Raw genomic sequence first — 24,497 nt, 5'->3', positions numbered from 1 at the left:
TCTCGAAATCCATCATATCAAATTGCACTGGCGCAGGCAACCCAAAAGGACCATGCTATAATCGGGTCAAGTATATACCAGATATAGTTATGGGCTTAGACACCAAATCCAACAAATACTTGATGAAGTTGGCTTCACCATGTCATCCTTTATGTCTTGCAAGTACTTGGGGCGGCTTCGTTTCCAATGCCCTTTTGTGTAGCAATAAAAGCAAGTGGCATCCTTAGCATCAGAGGCAGGGGAGCATCAGAACTGACCTTTCCTTTGGGTCCATTGCTTGAGGACCCAGCTTTGGACTTTTCCTTCCAATTCTGTTTAGGATGACATTTCCTCTTCTTCCCTTTTCCTTACCCAATGGCCAAGACTAGAGTAGCAGCAGGGGTGGAGGCAACACTTTTTCCCTTCAATCCTGCTTCAGCAGTTCGCAGGAGGTTCTGAAGTTGAGCCAATGTGGTCTCTTGGTTGTTCAAATGAGAAGTTAAGATAAACTGATCATAACAACTAGACAATGAGTGCAAGACTATATCAATAGCCACTGCCTCATCAAAGTTCACATTGAGCTTTAGCAAGCACTCCACGTATCGTTGTATTCTTTGCATGTGGCTACTGGCGGACTCTCCATCTTTGATATTGCAAGTGACGAGGGACTTTACTACCTCATACTTTTCTTGACAAGCTCGTTGATGATACTTTTCCTTCAAGTCCTTGTTTATCTCGTATGGCTAGTAATCCTCGTAGAACCTTTGTAGCTCAGGAGTCATAGTTTCAACCATGATGCATGGCACTTTGGTTGCATCATTGTAGTATTTCCTATACTCAACTAGTTCTGCGGCAGTAGCTTTGCTTTCATAAATCTCGAGAAGTTCCTTTTCGAGCACATACTGTAACATCCCAAAAAATCAAGACCAAAATTTCATTTTAATTCATTAATAAATCCATAAGTTATCAAAACATTTCATCAAAACATTGTCATCAGAGTTCCATATCAAAAATCAGAGTAAAACATCCCACGCTAAACATAATGGTGTGTGAGATGCAGTCATCCCCAGCTCTTTCGTCCGCTACCGGAAGTACCTGAAACCAAAACTGAAAACCGTAAGCACGAAGCTTAGTGAGTTCCCCAACCTACAACATACCATACACATAACCACATACTGGGCCCCCGCCTGCTGCATCGGGACTTTCCCGACATCATACTCGCTCCGGCATCGGGCCCCGCCCGGCATCAGGCCTCGCCTGGCATCGAGCCCCGCTCGGTATACAAATTTGTTTCTCTTAGGGCTCGCCTGTCTCTGGGTCCCGCCCGCTATACATATACAATCACATAAACATACTAGCACATAAAGCAAACATACACTACTGAATTCCTATTCTAAGGCCTCGCCTATCTTGGGCCCCACCCCTGTCCTACTACTGAAGAGTCATGGAATGCCGTCCATGCTCCTGCTAATAGTGAGATACAGGCCCCCACCCACACTCATCTCTCTCCTATCCCGGGCCCCGCCCCTGCTCTGCTAATAATGAGATACATAACCCCTTCCGTACTCAGCTAGTGGTGAGATACGGGATCTCGCCCACACTCACCTCCCTACCAGGCACATACATGTATCACAAGGACAACGAGTATGATCTACTATGCAACATATAACATTCCTCGGGCTTACCCCGGCATCGGACCCTGGTCCGGAAACATACTACCGACACATGAAAGAATCACAAAGACCTCTAGCATACTAACATACTGCGGGCTTCGCCCGACATCAGATCGTAATCCGGAACATATATCATAAAAATGCCTAGGGCAAACCCCTGGGTCTTCCTACTATACACAAACATAATGTGTCGGCATTGTGGCAGTAGACCCATGCACGCAATGAGGAGACTCACCTCGCACTGCTGAAATCCCACCGATAAACCTCTGGCTGCTAACTGGCAATTCCCGAACTGCTGCTCCTCGAGCTATTCGTACCAAAATAACACTTAGCCCAAAAACTAATAATCCTCCTTAGGGTAAAATAAGCATTTTACCCCTAGTCCAACTTGGTCCATATCTAAGGCCCAAAACCATAAGATAAAAGGCCCAACACTAGGTAGGCTTCCCAAGCCTACTGGTGGCCCACTAATGGTCCAGTTTGCTAAATTGGTCCCAATCCCTCTAATGAGCCTTACCCTAAGCCCAAACATATTATTGGCCCAAAACATCTGACTTCTGATGGCCCACTAAGGCCCAAAGACCCAAAGTCCACTGCTTGGCCCAACCCAAGGCCCAAAACACACCAAGCCCATAACTGATGAGTACGCGGGGCGTACTCTTCTCTATGCTAAGCGTACTGGCTGAATAGGGTGTACACTGTGCGTACCTGCATGTACGCCCAACTTACTCCTCTATTAAGCCACTTTTCCCATTAAGTGCTTAATACTCCACTCCAAAAGCTACAATTACAGATCCAAGTCCTCTTCAATGTCTTAATCCATAAAGTTGATTACTTGGTGGCTTGCAACCCACCAAATGAGCCTAAACTTGAAATGTGGCAACAAACTTCCATGGAAATGACTAGATCTCATGCATGGTCACAAAGGGACCTTCAATATTGAAACTTTACTACTTATGGGACTCATATGATGATGGGTTTTGAGCATTCTAACACTCCTATGGTGTACATGCAACACTAGATGCTTTGGATCTATGTTTTCTCTAATATACATGCAAACTTTCAATTTTCCAAAGCATCATCCTAACTAGCATACAATGGAGTATCTTTACAACAAAATTCTAGTTAGATGACATACCTTTTGTTGTAGTTGGAAATCTTTGGACCTTTAAGAACTTAGCACCAATAGTGTGAATGCCTTAAATGGAATCACAACACACCTTTGAATAAAGGATACCTTTTGAGAGAATATCCTCACACCAAAATCGGCTCAATGATCTTTCAAGAGCTAGTGCACCATTTTAGAGGCTAAGGGGATTTTTATATAGTGTGGCTTAATTAGGTTTACACCATGCAAACCCTAATGTGCATGATTTTCCACATTCCTTAGGCTCCATGTGTTTTAACCTCCGTGGAATATCCATGGTTCACCACATGGGTTTAGCACAACATAAAGAACTATGGATCACAAGCCCACTTTATAAGAATGAATGATTTACCAAATCAATCCCCATTTATTTAATTAGTCTCTTTTTATCATAAAATTAATTCCAAACTAATTCTTGATCAATACTAATTAAATAATATGATTTCATATTAATATATTATAACTTATAATATATTAACAAATCATAAATAACCTCTTATCAAAAGTCAATCCTATCAAATTGTCCTAGTGATATGCAACCCAAATGGACCATGCTACTCTCGGGTCAAATACATACCAATTATAGTTATGGACTTAGATACTAATCCAACAGTCTCCCACTTGGATAAGTCTAATAACTATTATTGCAAGTACGACTCCACAGCCCGACTAGCAATCGTAGCTCTTAAAATCCGTTGTCGAAATCTAACCTAGTCAATGACGCGTCCATTAGATAAGGGATCATATATTCATCTATTCTAGATATCGGATGGACTGAGACATGGATTATAATCAATCTCTCTGTCCATCTGTTTTTTCCAGATTTCCGATTTATGACGACCGACTAATTGAACAAATCAAATCAGTCCAGGATTGGCCAAGCACTTAGGGATGTCATCACTAAATCATCGAGGGGCCCACATATATCGCTTTTATCCCTCCAAGGGTAAAAGGAATGGATAAACTTCGACTCATATGCTTGCTCTATCAACTCATCAAATCACACACAATGATATATTTTATAACACCGAGTTACCGGTGCGTTTACATATCATCAATGTGCAACCGACTTGTAAAATGCAACTCATACCTCTTCGTTTGAAGAATATAAGATATTATCGTCTCATGATCACTCGTGATAAAATCCACGAATTGATTCAAATGAGAGTGGGTTGAATCCAATACTCGAATCTTATTCCAGGAGCACTCATGAACACTGCAGCCATGTCCTAGACAAACTACAGACCCATTCATGACAGTCTTGCCTCTATTCATACTTCCAAAGTATGATTTACTATGGATGGTTTGAATAACCTAGTTATTCGGGAAGTCAAAACATGCAAAGTGAAACACTAGAATAATACTAATCCTATATGGCCCCAAAACTTTTGAGTCATATTGATTACTCATTATTCATCGTATAATGTTTCGAATAATCAACTTAATACTTGAATTAAAACTATAGTTATGCCATGCTCCAAGAATGCACACTATGTTTGTCTATGGTCCTTACTTTTTGAAATATATCAATTAACACATCTTCAATGAAACTTATTTCACAATTCCAAATCTTTATCACCAGTGTAGGAACTCTAAATTCTTGTCACTGCCAGAATGTGTTAGATTCTAAACTATCATGCAATGATTCCTTTGTAATGTCTAGGTACCAAAAGTCACGAAGACTTGACAACAGACATTACAAAGTATTCCAATGGAGAGCAAATCCATGGAAACGAAGTCTCAAATTCAAAGTACATTCCTTTGAACATCCTTCTTGCATAAAAGTTTCTAACCACAGATTCTTAATATCCAACACCCAATATGAAAACATTCCATATTTTCCATATGACAAAATCATTATTAAAAGAATACTTTCTATTTATAATAATGTCGATATAGTCCATCCATTACTATAATTCCAACTGCTCTTAAGTGACCAATCCTCAGTGAACCTTAGATTGTCTTTCAACAGTTGTTTAACCACTTTAGTCCTATCCGGTTCTATCTCTTTTTTTTCTCTTAATTCCCTAGGCATTTAGAAAATATTTAGAACAGATGAATATTATAGCAAATGTAATCGATCCTATACCTGAAGCATATAGGACACGATTCATGATGTCTTACAAAAAGACATGATCGTTGACCAGTCTTTTGCTATAATATTTCTATTTTCCATGTTCTCCTCATTCGAATTATGAAAAGGGATGACGTAATCATAGTCGAATTTTGAGAACGCAGTTAACACATCCATATATATAGAATTTCCTTATGTTGAACCATTCCAACATAACATTCATATATATATATATATATATATATATATATATATATATATATATATATATTTGACTAAATCTGATTAAAATCTCAATCTAAGCTTTTAGATTTGAAATGAAGTATGAATTCCTCTCCCTTAATTATAGCAAAACAACTTTTCAAACCCTGCAACTTGCGAATTGAAACTTTTTTTCTATAATTAACATTGTTAATTTGCAGCATTCATCATAATTGATTATGCTCCCACTAGCATAATAATCATTACTTTTACTAGCATAACATTTATGCTCCCACTAGCTTTAAAGGTACCCAGAAATCAACTGGACTTCTAGAAATCAATACTTATTGAGTTTCATTACCAAAGTTCAGATTTCTGATAAGAGATGCTTTGATAAGACTTTATCTAGGCTTCTCAAAATCATACACCTTTCCTTAGATAGCTCACATGTGTGTCTTAACAATTTTAGAACTTACAGCAATAAGTCTCAAATGTTTAGACCCTTTGCCACTTCTCACAATTCAAATTATGAATAGGGATGTCGTAATCATAATTGAATTGGAGAATGCAAATATCACAATTCTATCCCCTTAAAATCTACTTAGTGAAAGCGTTTCCTCACCATCATTTTCATGAATCGGAGAGAAACCTTATGACACTTAGATTTTATGGTGTATGTGTTCCTATCCATGTGAATTTGTCAAACCATAATCAAAAGACAAGGTTAATGACAAATCCAAACCCATATGGATTAAACTAGTTCAATCTTAATTTATTGCCACCTGGAAGTACAAGGGCCTACCATTACTTCCGAGTTGTTATGAAAACAATTGAGAACTCATAGAACTCACATGCATAGTCAACTTTAACTAGAATGGGAACATAAATAAGAACATGTCAACACGATACGTTACAAACCTCAAGTCGCGTTCAAGTGATAAACAATAGGTTTTCTTCTCGATTAGTTCTTGAAACTTGTCAAGATCTTTAAGACTCCCACTGACCTCTTGACATATAAGATTCTCTATCAAGAACCATTCCTTGACAAAAAAATATTCAAGAGTTAGTGCGGTTTCTTATCAAAACAAAACACTCCACACCATTGGTCTTAGTTGGTCTTTGTCCTTACCAAGACATCACAACTTATCAATTTCAAATGTACAAGAGTAAGAAACAGTTTACTCTACAATTGATGAGTGTTATAAACCTTCTCAATTTAATGTCACTCAAGACACAATTTTGGAGTATGACACTAAGACTCGATTTGGAACGAAGTATGACTCATCTTTTATATTTAACCATTTCAACAATTCACGAATCCTCTTCTTAGACATAGAAATGCACTAAGATGTTCTTAGAGGATCAATTGTGATATGGTTTTCATAATCATTAAGATGATCATAAAACACGATACTAAAGTACTCTCCCATCTGTTCAGATTGGAGAAACTTTTATCCTTCTGCCCAATTTGATTCTTCTCATTCGTTCTGCCATACATTGAAACTTTTCCAATGTTTCAGAATTATACTTAAACTTGTTAGCATAACCATATTTACTAAACTTTAGTAAATCATGACGAATAGTCTAATCGTTCTCTGTGGTGGACCTGACTAGCGCACACCCAGTGTACCCGATCCCTAGTCCTTCACTTGACTCACATATACATGTGAACAAAGAATTAGTCTTAATTTCCTAAAGATGAAGGTTCTCATTCATCACACACTACAAGTTGCATGATTCCAAGTTTCTATCCAACTGAAACTTGGATGATGAGAATCTTTCCTTATTTGGTAAATTCTCGACACTACCACAAACGAAAGAATCAAATTCATATAGAAACATACAAACATCAATTTTCACAAATGCCATTGCAAGGAAATATAAGATAAGATAAAATCAACAAAAAATTTTCTTTATTTATAAAATGCGGAAAAACTTTTCCTTACAATGCAATTACAAATGAAAACTATGTTATTACAAGTTTCTAAGCAATCTATCATAACTCCTAAGCAGCAGCTCAAGAATCCGATCTCCGAACCATGCAATCGAAATCCATCTCTTCGCGATCAGATTCAACATGATCTTACTTTAAGCTTCCTTTCTCTTCTTCGATCCTAAAGTAGAGTCAAAAGTTTTGACTTTACCATCCTTGTGATCTTTCAGGTAAATATGGCAGCTTCGCAACCAATGCTCCTTCTCTTGGCAACAGAAACATATGGACTCATTGGGAATGGCACACGGGACTATCTCAGACTTAGCCTTTCTCTTTACCATTTGGTCAAGTGACTTGACCATGGCCGATCCCTTTCCATTGGGAAGAGAAATCTTATGTGGACATTCAATGTTACCATTGTCAATGTCCATGGAAGTTTGGGAAGTAGATCTTCCAATCAAATTTAGTGCACCAAACCATTTCTGATTCGGTAGCAACAAGCAAATATGTTAGATCAATAAGGGTCATGTCGTGATCTCCCATATAGTAGTCCTTAAGGGAACCTGCTATATGAATCAGGAAGTGACTGAAGAACCCAATCAACAGCCAACTTCCTTGAGACTTCGACACCTAACTCTCCCAGCTTGTCAGTATGTAACTTCATCTCCAAGACGTGAGCACATACAGACTTTCCTTCCTGCCAATAGGGCTTTAAGTGACTTAGAACTTGTGGGTTAGGGAGAATTATTGGAGGAGGTGGAGGAAGTGAAGTTCCACTACAGCTCGAAGAAGGGATCAATCTTTTACCTTGATCGCCTTGTGGAAAATCAACTTTATAAAGAAAGCTTTTTTCAAAAGATTCGGGAAGACCATAGTTGTCTGAACTTGGACATTTATGAGGGAGAAATTCAAGTTTAGTTGTTTTTAGTCCTTAATATAACACCCAAATGAAATATTAAGGCTAGGACCCAACACAATATTTTACAATTCGGAAGAGGGATGTCGTAGTCCTATTGCAAAATATTTGAAGGTAGGTAAATGACGATTTACCAATTTCCACCACGAAAAACGAAAAATAATTTTAGGTTTTAAGTGAATTAAAACTCCTAGATCCTTTGAGATTCATTGAACTTTTCAATGGCATGTTTAAATCTCAATTGTTCCCTTCAAGTTTGTGACTGGGATGTCGAGGATCACTAACAAGGTGTGAATAACCATGAAAATTATCTTGGTACACTCAATGTTACAACCACCTAATCAATGTGGCGGTTAACCACACACGCTCCATTGATATATGATTAACATCAAGCTACCCTTTGCCACACACTGTCAGTCCCAGATTAGTGTGTCGGTTAACCACACACGCTCCACTAACGACTTAACAAGGTGTAAAGTACAATTTCATGGGATAGCACCATATTCACATTTTTCCTAAAGTAACTAAGATTGATAATTTTAATAAAGTTTAGTTACTTTATAATTATCATTATACTTATAATGAGAATTAATGTCCTATCCCACCCATTCGGCTAATGACCCTCCACCAGTCAAGGACGCGGTGGGTGAGAGTGGACACCCATTAAACTGTCATTTTATAGGCAGTAACCGTATACCCCCCTTATAGACCGACTTCGTGAATGAGGCCTACTAATGGTAAGACTAACTTTACTCTTATATATATATATATATATATATATATATATATATATATATATATATATATATATATATATATATATATATATATATATATATATATATATATTAAACCTATAATATTACAATATTATAAGGGTAAAATTTTAACTTTTAAAACTCTAGGGTTTGGAACTAAAGTATTCAAAAAATGAAACTTTACAAATTCCAAAACTTGAGGACATGTTTTGAAACTTGTCAAAACTTTTCAAATCCATAACTTATGAGTTTAATATAGGTTTTAATGAAAAGACTCTTGAAAATTAATAACTTGAGGACAAGTTATGGAGTTCATAAAACCATTTATGGGAAAAATACTCTTCAAGTTCATAACCTATGATTTTAATGATCTATTTCAAAGGAAAACCTTTCATTTTCCATAACTTGAGGACAAGTTATGGAATTCATCAAAACCATTTAGATCAAAAATTCTAACAAGAAAATCAAAAAAAAGTTGTTTATCGTCTAAATTAAACTCATCAGAACAAGACAATTCATATCAAACAAATTTCATCTAATTAGCCTAACCATGTAAACTAGTACAAAACATGAAACTTTGACAATTATCTTATAAATTGGATAAGCATGATCATTACCACATCAAAAACGGGTTTATAAGTTCAAAAACAGTTTAGGGTAATGATCCTAGTCCAATTCCAGGCTTAGAACTCGAAAATCTGCATCCAGGAGCACTAACTCGTCGAGTGCATGAACTGACTCGGCGAGTTGGTCAGATTATAGGGTGGACTCGTCGAGTTCCCCAGTAGACTCGGCGAGTCCACTGTCCAGACAGCAGAAAATCAATTTTTTACGCTTTTGAAAGCAAGTAGCATCAAGTATATTGGAAAACAACCCGAGGCCCTGATACCACTGATGGGTTTTGAGCATTCTAACACTCCTATGGTGTACATGCAACCCTAGATGCTTTGGATCTATGTTTTCTCTAATATACATGCAAACTTTGAATTTTCTAAAGCATCATCCTAACTAGCATACAATGGAGTATCTTTACTACAAAATTCTAGTTACATGACATACCCTTTGTTGTAGTTGGAAACCTTTGGACCTTTAAGAACTTAGCACCAACAGTGTGAACGCCTCAAATGGAATCACAACACACCTTTGGACAAAGGATGACTTTTGAGAGAATATCCTCACACCAAAATCGGCTCAATGATCTTTCAAGAAATAGTGCACCATTTTGGAGGCTAAGGGGATTCTTATATAGTGTGGCTTAATTAGGGTTACAACATGCAAACCTTAATGTGCATGACTTTCCACATTCCTTAGGATCCATGGGTTTTAACCTCCATGGAGTATCCATGGTTCACCACATGGGTTTAGCCCAACATAAAGAACTATGGATCACAAGCCCACTTTATAAGAATGAATGATTTACCAAATCAATCCCCATTTATTTAATTAGTCTCTTTTGATCACAAAATTAATTCCAAACTAATTCTTGATCAATACTAATTAAATAATATGATTTCATATTAATATATTATAACTTATAATATATTAACAAATTGTCCTTGTGATATGCAACCCAAATGGACCATGCTACTCTCGGGTCAAGTACAACCAATTATAGTTATGGACTTAGACACTAATCCAACATACGACACTAAGGGTGGCAACCCTAGACCTGGAAAACGAGTTGAGTCATAAAGGTCCATTCTTGGGACCTAAAAGGTCCAAAAACTCCATTAACATATATCTAAGAATACTTGAGGAAAGTTTCAGGCTTTATACCTCAATATGAACTAAAATGGAACCACAATCTTGGATCTATTGCTTCTCCTTTGATCCCCCACCTTGCTATGCTCTTCACTTGCTTGGAAAATGGCTTCACCACTCCAAAATGCTCTTTAATAGCCTCCAAAGCTCCAAGGACACTCAAAGGTGGTTTAGGGTTTTGTAGTGGCTATCTAAAGATGAGAGGGAGGCTGATATGTAGGACATAATGTTATTTATATAGTGACATACCCTAAAAATTAGGGTGTAGTGACTCTGAGCGTATGCTGGGCGTACTTCTCATACGCTGGGCGTACGCCCCTCCGCACCCGCGACCATTCTCATTTATATGTTGGGCGTACTCTCGTGCCAACCACCTTGCATGCATGGTCCTTTCTTGCCATCTTTCTCCATTAAGGACCAATAATGCCAATAACTTCAAAGTGCTATAACTCCATCATTCTAAGTCCGTTTCCAATGAACTTTATATCCACGAAAAGGTGGCAGGAAGCCCTACACTCCTAGCCACACCACCAAGCCTAAAACTTTCCGGATAAGACACGCAATACCCATAAAAGACCGAATCGCCCTTACCTTTAGCCTCCGAGACCACAACCGAGTACTTTCAAAACTGGGTGTTACAACTCCATCTCTAACTCCCGCCACTTGGCGGCCTCCTGCAACTATAACAAGGTATCACACCTATGTGCGGACACAAACTGCCTGATGTCCCTCTTGAGCATACTCAGATATCGGGACATCTGAGCCTGCTCCGAAGCAAACTCTGGGCAAAACATCGCCCGCTCAGTAAACATCCTGGTGATCTCCATCACCGACTCTGAATCCTGCTTCAGCTCCGGGAACTCCTGAGCCAACCTCTCTCTCTCAACCTGCGGAACATAACGAGTACTGAACATCTCCCTAAACTGATCCCACGAAACCGCAGTCCGATGTGCATCAGAATAAGATCCTGTAGTCAATCTCCACCAATCCTTCACCCCGAGCCTCAAAAGGTTCAGAGCACACCTCACCCTCTGATCCGTAGGGCATGAACACGTAAAGAAACAACCCTCCACGTCTGACAACCATCTTATAGCAACAATCGGATCCTGAACTCCATCGAAAGTAGGTGGCTTCGTATTGTCGAAATCCCGATACTGAAAGCCCCGACCGGCTCCTCCCCCTGCCGCTGATACAGCCGCTGTAGCTGCTGCGGCAGCCGTCTCAGTAAGAGCTGCATAACGATCATCGAAGTACTCCCTCATGGCGGACTTAATAGTCCCAAACAACTCCAGGATCTGAACCCGGACAATCTCGACCACCTCCTCGCGGATGATCTCCCTGACCCGATCCTCTGTCAACATTGGCCCCTCCTGGCCGATAATCTTAGGTGCCACTGGGGCCTCCTGCTCACCCTGACCTGATCCCGATCCGGATCCAGTCACAACACGCCTTGTAACTACCATACTGCAATACACCAACAAGATCCTCAGATACCTCGCATAACCTCCGAGAACTAACTTCTAACCAACAACCTAGGGGGTTGTGACTTCCTTGATACGTGTATGGGTCCTGTGCTTTCAGTAGTACGGGCCCATACTACCTTCCACACCTACCCATATTTGTCTCAAGTATCACCACAATGCCCTAAGCACAAACATTCATAACAAGCACTCAATCCTCACTCCTAGAGGAAAGCTGAATATCTCATATAAGGAAAGCCCTAGGCTAGTAGGCATCACATAATCAGGCAATTCTATCATGCAATTCCTGAAATTCCCTAGCCTAGTACTAGCATGTTGTTCTATCATATCACATAAACAAATAACTTGTATGGTATTTTGGGGTTACTTACTGGCTCTGGCTGATCGTACCCTCCGCATCCTCCTTTACTTATTTCGAAAACCTTTTTGAAAACCATTTTGAAAATCCATCCTTGATTTGAGACTGGATTCACACGAATGATCCTCCAATTCACTCAAACCAAGGCTCTGATACCAACTTGTAACACCCATAAAATTTGAGCCAATTTAAAACATTTTAATTCATTCAAAAACCCTTAAGTTCATACATCTCGTTTTCAAAATAGTTTAAACATCAGAGTATCCCCCAGAACCATATCACATAAATCATAAAACATGAGGAGCGGTACGATCACGCCTTCGCCTTGCCACGATCTCCTGAAGTACCTGAAACAATACACTGAAACTGTAAGCCCGAATGCTTAGTGAGTTACCCCCAAAATACCAACCACATATAACCATACTCATATCATATCACAATACAGAACAGCCATGCACATCGGGTCTACTGTGTGACTGGTCCGCCCGCACCGGGCCTTCAGTCCACCTGGTCCACCCTCCGAGTCTAGCCACGTACATCGAGTCTACAATGTGATTGGTCCGCCCGCACCGGGCCTTCAATCCACCTGGTCCACTACCTGAGTCTACAGTATGACTGGTCCGCCCGCATCGAGCCTTCAGTCGGCCTGGTCCACTCTCCGAGCCTCGGCACGTCTGGTCCGCCCTCTTGGGGCCTTCAGCCTATCCGGACCGCTAGTTGGGCCTTCGGAATATCCGGTCCGCCCTGGGTATGTTGTCCTACAGCACAAAGCAAGACCCGCCTCAACCCAACCCTCGTCAGACAACCATGTGCACATAAAACAATTAATCTCATAACAATTCCTTAACCACACAAACAGTCTAACAGATCACATAGCATATCAACATCCTAACCAGGATTCCGACCTAACCGGTCACTAGCATAGCATTACCCTATATACCGGGTATCGACCTTAACCAGGTGACTAACATAACACCATCCTAAATACCAGGATGCAGATTTAGCAAAGCAATAACATTACAACAATACCCGGATTTCCATCCGATAAAGAGCCGGCCTTGGTGCCATAGACCCTGTCGATATAGTGAGGATAACTCACCTGCAATTGCCGACTGAAGAGATACGACCAAGCTGCTCCGACCACAGATACGAACTTCACCACAGCACACTACCAAAGAGTCAATACCAAAATTACCAAAATACCCTTGGAAATGAAACTGGTCAACTCTTGGTCAAAGTCAAAGTCAAAGTCCTCAGTCAAAGTCAACCTTCCTGGTTGCCTCTACTTGCCGAGTCAACCCGTCGACTCGTCGAGTCCCTATACTCAAAAACTCCCATAACACGACTCAACTCGCCGAGTCGCCCCAAGACTCGTCGAGTCCAACGATCTCCGAGTCCCATCCTGTCCGACTCACTGAGTCGCCTACCGACTCACTAATCCAAGGCTTTAACCACAAGGGGTTGGGTTCTGCGACCAGACTCGCCGAGTCCCAAGCAATCTTCAACAGACTCGCCGAGTTGTTCTTCAACTCGTCGAGTCCATGCACAAGTTCATACAACTCGTCGAGTACACTCATGTGACTCGCCGAGTCTCTTCAGTTCTCAATCCATACAGAGGCTTTTCGAGCCATGCAGGGGCTCCAATCCATAGATCCACTCTTCTACAGCCTAACCCTCACATAAAGTTGCAACCTTTACGTGCTTCTTGCCCCATAATACCAAAAACCAAGCTAGAAAGGAACTTAACTCTTGGGGAAAGGCTTTTGCATAGCAACCAAACGGGCTTTCTGCATCTTTGATCCAAATAGAGCTCAGATCTGGAGTTTCAACTCCAGATCTAACTTATACACCAAGATCTCATCATATCATCTACAAGCAACCCTAAGACTTCCATGAAAGATGGATCTAGAAAGGAGAAAGCCAAGGATAATGATTCATTACCTCCAAAACGACCTCCTTCTAAAGAGTAATTCGAATCTCCACAAATCTCCTTGATCCTAGCTTCTTGATCTTCAAGGTCTCTTCACAAAACACTTAACAATGCTCCAATTTGCTTCCAATGGCTCTCACTCACGATTTTAGGGTTTCTGGATCTCAAAGGGGGCTAAGGGAGCTGAGGGGAGGACATTAAGTCCTTTAAATAGGGTGCAACCCCGAAGATTAGGGTTTTCTCTCTTCAGCACCAACTCGTCGAGCCCAAGCCGCCGACTCGGCGAGTTGGTCACTTAATCCACGACAGATTCCCGCTCCGACTCGGCGAGTAAGTGTGCCTACTCGTCGAGTCCCTTTCCTAAATTTACACTTTGCACCCTTCAACTTCTTGCTTCAGAACTTGGGATGTTACAATCAGAATACTCATCACTATCGAGGGATCACACACGCACTTACCAGTTCCCTGATTTCATCTCGGCCCTTCTTGAATCGAGTACGGATCCTCTGCTCTCAGTAGTATGGGCCTCTACTACCTTCCACATCTATCCATACTTTCCTCAAGAATTGCCTCGACTCCACCAACTCCCTTTCACTACTACTATTGCTCCCAGCACTATTCCCATCCTAGGCTTACCCTAGGGAAAACTCCAATCCCAAGCCCAGTCCTCAGCTGCTGAAAGACTCTTCATAATGCCAATTAACCGCTACATGGATACCATCACAGGTAACGAGGTTCAGATAATCCTTCGGGTAAAGGACTCATCCCTACAGCGGTTAGACTCAAACGAGAGTTGCGCAATAGGGTCAAATCCAACACTCTGAGATTATTCAACCCTGGTCACATGTGACTTAATGTATTCACCTAGTAGTTAACTCTCATCACTCACAGTCCCACCAAGCACAAAGTTAGCAACATTCAGACCAACGAAAAATCTAACCCGACACATAAATCAAGCAACTCTATCCACATATCAGGAATCTGTACTAGCATGCGCTTCTAAGCTAATACACATATAATAGGCACATAAGTCATCCTCCTAGATCCTTAGCCCTAATCTAGCATGCAGTTCTCATAAGCATATCATATTAAACAAACATGTATGTGTAATTTGGGAGAACTTACTTGAGCTCGGCTAATTGCATGCACCACACCCTTTTCTCTTTTCAAAGTTCTTTTCTCTTTTCAAAATTCTTTTCTTTTTTTCAAAGATCTTTATAAAAATGATTTTCCTTTGAAAATTTTCATACCAAGTCCTCAGTTTGAGTTCAGACACACCCGAGAGTGTGCCCGAATCCCTCAAACCAAGGCTCTAATACCAACTTGTAACATCCCAAATATCAAGACCAAAAATTTCATTTTAATTCATTAATAAAACCATAAGTTATCAAAATATTTCATCAAAACATTGTCATCAGAGTTCCATATCAAAAATCAGAGTAAAACATCCCAGGCTAAACATCATGGTGTGTGCGATGCAGTCATCCCGAGCTCTTCCCTCCGCTACCGGAAGTACGTGAAACCAAAACTGAAAATCGTAAGCACGAAGCTTAGTGAGTTCCCCAACCTACCACATACCATACACATAACCACATACTGGGCCCCCGGCCGCTGCATCGGGACTTTCCTGGCATCGGACTCACTCCGGCATCGGGCCCCACCCGGTATCAGGCCTCGCCTGGCATCGAGCCCGGCTCGGTCTACAGATCTGTTTCTCATAGGCCTCGCCTGTCTCCGGGCTCTGCCCGCTATACATATACAATCACATAAACATACTAGCATATAAAGAAAGCATACACTACTAAATTCCTGTTCTAAGGCCTCGCCTATCTTGGGCCACGCCCCTGTCATGCTACTGAAGAGTCATGGAACCCCGTCCACGCTCCTACTAATGGTGAGATACGGGCCCCCGCCCACACTCATCTCTCTCCTATCCCGAGCCCGCCCCTGCTCTACTAATAATGAGATACGGAACCCTATCTGTACTCAGCTAGTGGTAAGATACGGGACCTTGCCCACACTCACCTCCCTACCAGGCACATACATGTATCACAAAGACAACGAGTATGGTCTACTATGCAACATATAACATTCATCAGGCTTACCCCGGCATCGGACCCTGGTCCGGAAACATACTACCGACACATGCAAGAATCACAAAGACCTATAGCATACTAGCATACCTCGGGCCTCGCTCGGCATCAAATCGTAATCCAGAACATATATCATAAAAATGCCTAGGGCTAACCCCCGGGTCTTCCTACTATACACAAACATAATAGGACGGCATTGTATCCGTAGACACATGCACGCAATGAGGAGACTCACCTCGCACTGCTGAAATCCCACCGATAAACCTCTGGCTGCTAACTGGCAATTCCTGAACTGCTGCTCCTTCGGCTCCTCGAGCTATCAATACAAAAATAACACTTAGCCCAAAAACCAATAATCCTCCTTAGCGTAAAATGACCATTTTACCCCTAGTCCAACTTGGTCCATATCTAAGGCCCAAAACCATAATATAAAAGGCCCAACACTAGGTAGGCTTCCCACGCCCACTAGTGGCCCACTAATGGCCCAATTTGATAAATTGGGCCCAATCCCTCTAATGGGCCTTACCCTAAGCCCAAACATATTCTTGGCCTAAAACATATGACTTCTGATGGCCCACTAAGGCCCAAATACCCAAAGTCCACTGGTTGGCCCAACCCGAGGCCCAAAACACACCAAGCCCATAGTTGATGAGTACATGGGGCATACACTTCTGTACGCTAAGCGTATTGGCTGAATAGGGTGTACGATGTGCATACATATATGTACGCCCAATATACTCCTCTGTTAAGCCACTTTTCCCATTAAGTGCTTAATACTCCACTCCAGAATCTACAGTTATAGATCCAAGTTCTCTTCAACGTCTTAATCCATAAAGTTGATTACTTGGTGGCTTGCAACCCACCAAATGAGCCCAAACTTGAAATGTGACAACAAACTTCCATGGAAATGACTAGATCTCATTCATGGTTACAAAGGGACCTTCAAGATTGAAATTTTACTACTTATGGGACTCATATGACACTAAGGGTGGCAACCCTAGACCTACAAAACGAGTTGAGTCATAAAGGTCCATTCTTGGGACCTAAAAGGTCCAAAAACTCCATTAACATAGATCTAAGCATACTTGAGGAACGTTTCAGGCTTTATACCTCAAGATGAACTGAAATGGAACCACAATCTTCGATCTACTGCTTCTCCTTTGATCCCCCACCTTGCTATGCTCTTCACTTGCATGGAAAATGGCTTCACAGCTCCAAAATGCTCTCTAATGGCCTCCAAAGCTCCAAGGACAGTCAAAGGTGGTTTAGGGTTTCGTGGTGACTGTCTAAAGATGAGAGGGAGGTTGATATCTAGGACATAATGTTCTTTATATAGTGACATACCCTAAAAATTAGGGTTTAGTAACTCGGAGCGTATGCTGGGCGTACGCCCCTCCACGCCCATGACCATTATCATTTATACGTTAGGCGTACTCTCACGCCTACCACCTTGCATGCATGGTCGTTTCTTCCCATCTTTCTCCATTAAGGACCAATAATGCCAATAACTTCAAAGTGCTATAACTCCTTCATTCTAAGTCCGTTTCCGATGAACTTTATATCCACGAAAAGGTGGCGGGAATCCCTACACACCTAGCCACACCCCAAGCCTAAAACCTTTTGGATAAGACACGTGAGACCAATAAAAGACCGAATCGCCCTTACCCTTTGCCTCCGAGACCACAACCGAGTACTTTCAAAACTGGGTTTTACACATATATTTGTCCTCGAATCGTAGAGCCATTTTGATGTTTCGCATCCGATCGTTATAATTGGTGCCATAAAAATTAACCCTAGAGCAGATGTTCAGAATCGAGAAGTTGTTGTTAGAGGAGTTGTTGTTGCTGGAGGAAGAACTAGAAGGATCGTTGGGAGTAGACATCTGAAAGAGAAGAAAGATAAGTTTTAGGTTAGGTAGGAGTAATCCTCAATATAACACCCAAATGAAATATTAAGGCTAGGATCCAACTAGATAATTCACAACTTAGAAAAGGGATGTCGTAATCTAATTGTGAAATAAAAAAAGCTAGGTAAATGACGATTTACCAATTTCACCACGAAAAACAAAATTTGAACAAATTACGTTTTTAATGAAATTCCTACATCTTTTGAGATTCATTGAACTATTCAATGGCATGTTTAATCTCGATTATGCTCTTCCATTTGTGACTGGGATACCGTGGATCACAAATAAGATGTGAATAACCATGTAAATTAGCTTGGTACTCTCGATGTCATTTATCAACTCATTTTAATGTGCCGGTTAGCCACACGCGCTCCATTAATCAATGATAATTTACAAGGCACCCATTGCCTCTCTTTATTAGTCCATATCAGTGTGTCGGTTAACTATACACGCTCCACTAACGAATTATAATGTGCAATGTGCAATTTCGACGATTAGCATCAAATTCACATTTTTCCTAAAGTAACTTCGATTCGGAATTTTATAAAAGAAATTTAGTTACTTTATAATTCATTATACTTATTAACGAGACTTATTTATCCTATCAAACCCGTTCGGCTAATGACCCTCCACCAATCAAGGAAGCAGTGGGTGAGAGTGGACACCCATTCAACTACCATTTTATAGGCAGTTTCCTTATACCCCCTTATAGATCGGCTTCGTGAATGAGGCGTACTAGCGGTTCGACGGACTTGTCTTATACATATAGTAAATATTAAACATTTAATTTTACATATAGTATAAGGTGTATTTTAAACATTTCAAAATACTAGTTTTAATTACTAAATTTCAAAAATTAAAACTTTTAATTTAAATTTAAAATTAAACCATATGATTTAATAATTATCCATTAATTAAACATTTAATTAATTTAGTAAATCTATTTGAGGATTATCCAATTAAATTAATCAAGATAATTTAAGCTAATCCTCTCCCCCTTGATTTCGAAAATCATGGGAGGGATAAATCAAATTTTATAATTATCAAATTAATCAAATAAGGAGATAATTATCAAAAATAAGATAACCCTACCAGAAACCCTAATTTTCGAAAATAGGCTTATCTTGGGGAGGAAGGCAAGGATTTCAATCCTTTCCATTTTTGAAATTCTAGAGGGTTAAGGAAACCTTAATTTCGAAATTTGTAGGGCAAGGGAAAGGGTTAAAACCTTTTCCAAATAATTTATTTGAATTTATTAATATATTATTTTTGTAATATATTAACAAATAATTTATTTGAATTTATTAATCAAATAATAAATCTAACCTCTCTCTTCAAAAGTCATCCTGTGTAGTTGCTAGTTATGGGGGCAACCCAAAAAGACTGTGCTACTATTAATTCAAGTATATATCAATTATAGTTATGGACTTAGACACCTAATCCAACAAATCTCTCCCTCTATGAACATTCTCAGACCATAAGCTCCGATATTTTCTTATTTTTAACCACTTTGGCAAAGCTTTGAGTCACCAGGAAGCCCGAGAAAAATAAGCCTTTAGAGTTGAAGTTCTGCCTATGAACATTCCGGACTTTTTGTCAGAAAACTTTGTAAGGTAAGTTTCCCTTATTGTAATAACAATTATTATGAACCTATAAATAAGATTTATCAGTGGTTCCATATCATAATACTGATTAATCTACTTATGTAAGTGATGTCTAGGCTAGATTTAATGAGGTGTTTAAAGTGGATTTTCCAAATTATATATATATATATATATATATATATATATATATATATATATATATATATATATATATATATATATACATACACACCAAATGGATCCTACCACCGATATGATCTTTCCTGGTCATTGCTTATCAACTAGATCTTGATGTATTCATTGGGATTATTAAGATATATAAGTTATCATTATTATAATCGCGAAAAATATAGAACCAAGACTAAGACTTAGTGATATTTATATCTAGGTCTTTTGAAAGGAAATGTTAAGGTGCTAGACGAAGTGTTCCCGTAATTGAAAGTCATCCACTTTTAATTGTGAGTGCATAGTTAGTTTTATCTTACACATAGATATAAAGTATTTAAATAATTAAATATTCCATGTGCTTATTATCTATGTTCAAGATATCTATGATAGAAGGAATAATATCACATGATTTTACTTGATTTAATCTTATATGTATTTTATCGTACTTTTAATATATTCGGTAGAAAAGGGTAGAGAAATGTGAAATAATAAAGGTGAGGCCGCGACCATTAAGATACTATTGTACCGAGGGTGACCAGTCATCAAACAAAGTATATATGACGACCATGGACTATTCTAGATAGTCCAATGGAACACTGGCACTCTCACAAATTGTAGGTGTTAATGAACTATACATTTATTTGATATACTCTACCCCCCCCCCCTCCCTGCTTACCTTATTGACATATATTGCTACAAAATCTCCAAAGCAGTATCGTATACTTGTTGCTTACAATGATCTTTTAGGATAGGTCCCTTGAGATTATCATGAATAACGGGAATGGGTAATCGGGTTATATTGTTTGATGTGAAAAATATAATTAAAGAATTTAGTTATTGTGGTTTGAAAACCCTATGTGCTCACCAGGATCCTAAGTCTGTCTCATTCAGTTTCTTTGTATCACAGGTATCGGTACAAAGGCACAAGGACAATCATTTTAAATCTGCTGAGAGATTTAACGAGCTTTTAGGCCATTATTATTATAAACTGTTGTAAGGCCTACAATGACTAGCTTATGCATATGCTACTGTATCGGTGTTGACATCTAAAGTTTTTAATATTAATGAAAAACGATTCTTCTAAAATGTTTTTTAAATATTATGGGACAAAATTCTGCACTAATAAAAGAATATTCTGTTTTAAATAAGCATAAAGAAAAGGTCCTTTCGAGCCGTAAAATTAGGGATGTCACACTCACAGAGCATTTGAGTTTAATGGAGCACTTGGAACTCAATGGAGCACTTGGGATTCATAGAGCATGTGACAAATGAATGGATCATCTGAGAAGGGAATGGATCATCTGACAAAGGAAGGATCAAGTGGAAAAGAAACTGATCTTCTAAAAGGGGTCATGGAGCACCTGTGAGTGGAATAGAGCATCATGGCGCATGGATGCGCCATTTATGCTCAAGATGCACCATCCTACTTATGGATGTGCCATTTAGATGAAAAGGTAAGCCATTGGGAAGCATGTTGCGCCATTCCTTAAGAAAGTATGCAATCTATAACTTAGATGCTCCAGTTTGTTCAAGGATGCTCAAAAGTTGATGATGCTTAAGTATTATTGCTTGATGTGGCACCATGATGGTTGATGACCAATGGTTATATTCATGTGACACTGTTGCATCATGATGAGCCACTATAGATCCTGATGCTCCATCATGTGTGATGTTGATGTTCATGTGATGTATATCAATGATGAATGTTCCAGAAGTTGTTGTATGGGAGATTGTGATTGGTTGACACCATTCATAGGCCTATGGGCCAATGGGCTTGGCCCATTATGGTTTTAGGTCTAAGCCCTTCATTATAAATAGGGATGTATGTTAGTTATTTGTTAGTTTATTGAATTATAGAGTAATAGGAAAATATCTATTGATTTATACTTGTAACCTCTTTTTGGGAGCACATAAATAAACAATACTCCCTTTAGACCCATAGACGTAGGTCACCTTGATCGAACCACATAAATATTATGTCTTGTATGCTTTTGGTTTTGCGTTTGTATCCATGTTACTTGCTAACAAATTGCTAAGATACTTTCCACTAGACTCAAGTTGGTTATCGGTGGTATAACAGATGAAATACAATCATCATATGTGGAAGGGAGGAATACACTAGATGGGCCCCAGACTATAAACGAGATTTGTTCGTGGGCAAAGAGTGTTAAAAAGAAGGTTTTATTGTTCAAAGTTGGCTTTGATAAATCATTTGATTCTATCAATTGGAGCTATCTAGATTCACTGCTAATGCAAATGGGTTTTGGTAACAATTGGCGTTCTTAGATTCGTGGGTGTTTAGCCTCCTCTCATGCATCGGTTATCATCAATGTCATCCCGACAAATGAATTCAACTTAAGTAAAGGAGTTAGACAATGAGAACCTCTATATACATTCCTCTTTATTATCTTTATGTAGGGTCTTAATACAACTCTAAAGGCTGCCAAAGAGAAGGGAATATTTTATGGGATTGGCATAGCTAGATGTGACTTGGTTTTGTCGCATTTATTCCATGTTGATGATGCATTGTTCGTTAGTGAGTGCTCTAGAAACAATGTGGAAAGCTTTGCCTGTATCTTGCATTGTTTTCACACATCTCCAGGTGTAAAAGTGAACTTTTGGAAATACAAATTCTTTGGTATTGGATCAACCCCCTTGGAGTCTACAAATTGGGTTGATTGACCCGGATGTGTAGCCAATTCACTTCCCTTTACATACCTTCGAATTCCTGTGGGAGCAAATATGAATTTCACTTACTACCTTTTTCTTTTCAAGGCTCATGTGGGCGTATTGGAGTCCCTTGAAAATATTATAAGGAGATTCTTATTGGGCATTTCTGATGAGAAGACTAAAATTCATTGGGCCTTGTGGGATAAAGTCATTACTCCTAAGGAAAAGGGCAGACTTGGTGTTGGTTCGCTTAGGGCTCTAAATATAGGCCTAATTGTAAAATGGTGGTGGCTTTTAAAGATTGACGATTCATCACCATGGGGCAGATTACTTACTTGTTTTCACAATTTTTTATCAAACCTCACACATATGTCTCCAAAAAAACAAGTACATGGGTATGGAAGAACATTGCTAACATGGTTGGTGATTTAAATAACTTTGGGTTCAAATTCAGTGACATCTCCATGTGAAAGTGAATAGGGATAATAAAACTTTATTTTGTTGGGATGTATGGTGTGGGAGTTTTTCACTCAAAAGCTTATTCCCCCTTTTATATGACTTGGAATCTCAAAAAATATGTAGGGTGGTTGATCGCATTGGCACTTTTGGAACCAATTGGGCTTGGAAGCTGAATATTGTTGTTGTGGGTCTTATGACAGAACTGAATGCTCTTTCTAATTTGCTCCTTAATTATTCTTATTGCTCTGATTCATATTCATGGAGGTGTATCCTAACTAGAGATGGCGAGTTTACAATTGAGGCGGTTAGGTCTCTGATCGAATTCAAGCCGATAGATGTTCCTGGTCCCTCGATTATTTGGTGTAAAGAAATCCCAATCAAAGTCCTTGGTTTTGTATGGCGTGCTCAACTTGGGTGGTTTCCAACTGCGGATGCTTTGCATATTCGAGAAGTGGCGGTAAACCCTAGTTGTCGTTGTTGTGGCTTCCATGTTGTATTCATTGATCATATCCTAATTAAGTGTCCACAAGCTCGCAAGGTGAGGGAGTTGATCTATTGTACATGGGTTTATCACATCCACATGTTATTAGCATCATTGATCTAAATCAATTAATTGCTTGGTGGGGAGATGCCCCAAGGAAAGGCTGCTTCTGTATGCCTTAAACTACGAGATGATACACCAGAGGGTGCGTATGGGAAGCTTCCCTCACGTTATGTTTGCCACATCATCTTTTCCCCCATTTTTATTTCCCTCACCAAAAGTCAGGGTGTGTGTGGGAAGCTTCCTTCACTCTTTTTTTTTAAATAAAAATAATTGATTTTTATGATTTATAATTTTTTTTTAAATGTGTAACAAACATAAAATTAAATAAAAATAAAAACCACTTTATTAATTAAAATAAAAAGACATAAAAAACCTAAGATTTAAATAACTAGAAAGCATATTTAGAGTAACATTTGGAACTTTCATCCGGTAAAATTGTCTAAGATTTTGGTATTGGAATTGTAATGGAGATTGAATGGAAGCATCAAGTTGGGGACGATAAACCCCTTGAGATGAATTGATAGCAAAAATGTTTCGAGATGGGGTGCTTGAACTCGAAACATTGGTTTTTTCCCTTCAATTGGAGTTAGGAGTTTGATTGTCGGGATTCATTAATTTTTTGAAGAAAGTAGAGAGAAATTGATAGGAGGTGTGGGTTTGAAGGTTAAAGTGTGTGGGTATTTATAAGTGTTGTAGAGGGTAAAAAAAAATTAAAAACTCAATTTCCTATATCTAACGGTTGAGTAAAAAAAATTCTATATATTACAGTTTTTTAACGGTTAGAATGGAAAAAAAACAAAAAAACAAAATAAAAAATCGTTGGCCAATGAGAGAGAGAGAGA

Source organism: Lactuca virosa, chromosome 8 (assembly GCF_052849685.1).
Source record: "Lactuca virosa cultivar CGN04683 chromosome 8, Lactuca_virosa_CGN04683_v6, whole genome shotgun sequence".
Taxonomy (NCBI): Eukaryota; Viridiplantae; Streptophyta; class Magnoliopsida; order Asterales; family Asteraceae; genus Lactuca; species Lactuca virosa.
This window is presented reverse-complemented; position numbering follows the sequence as displayed.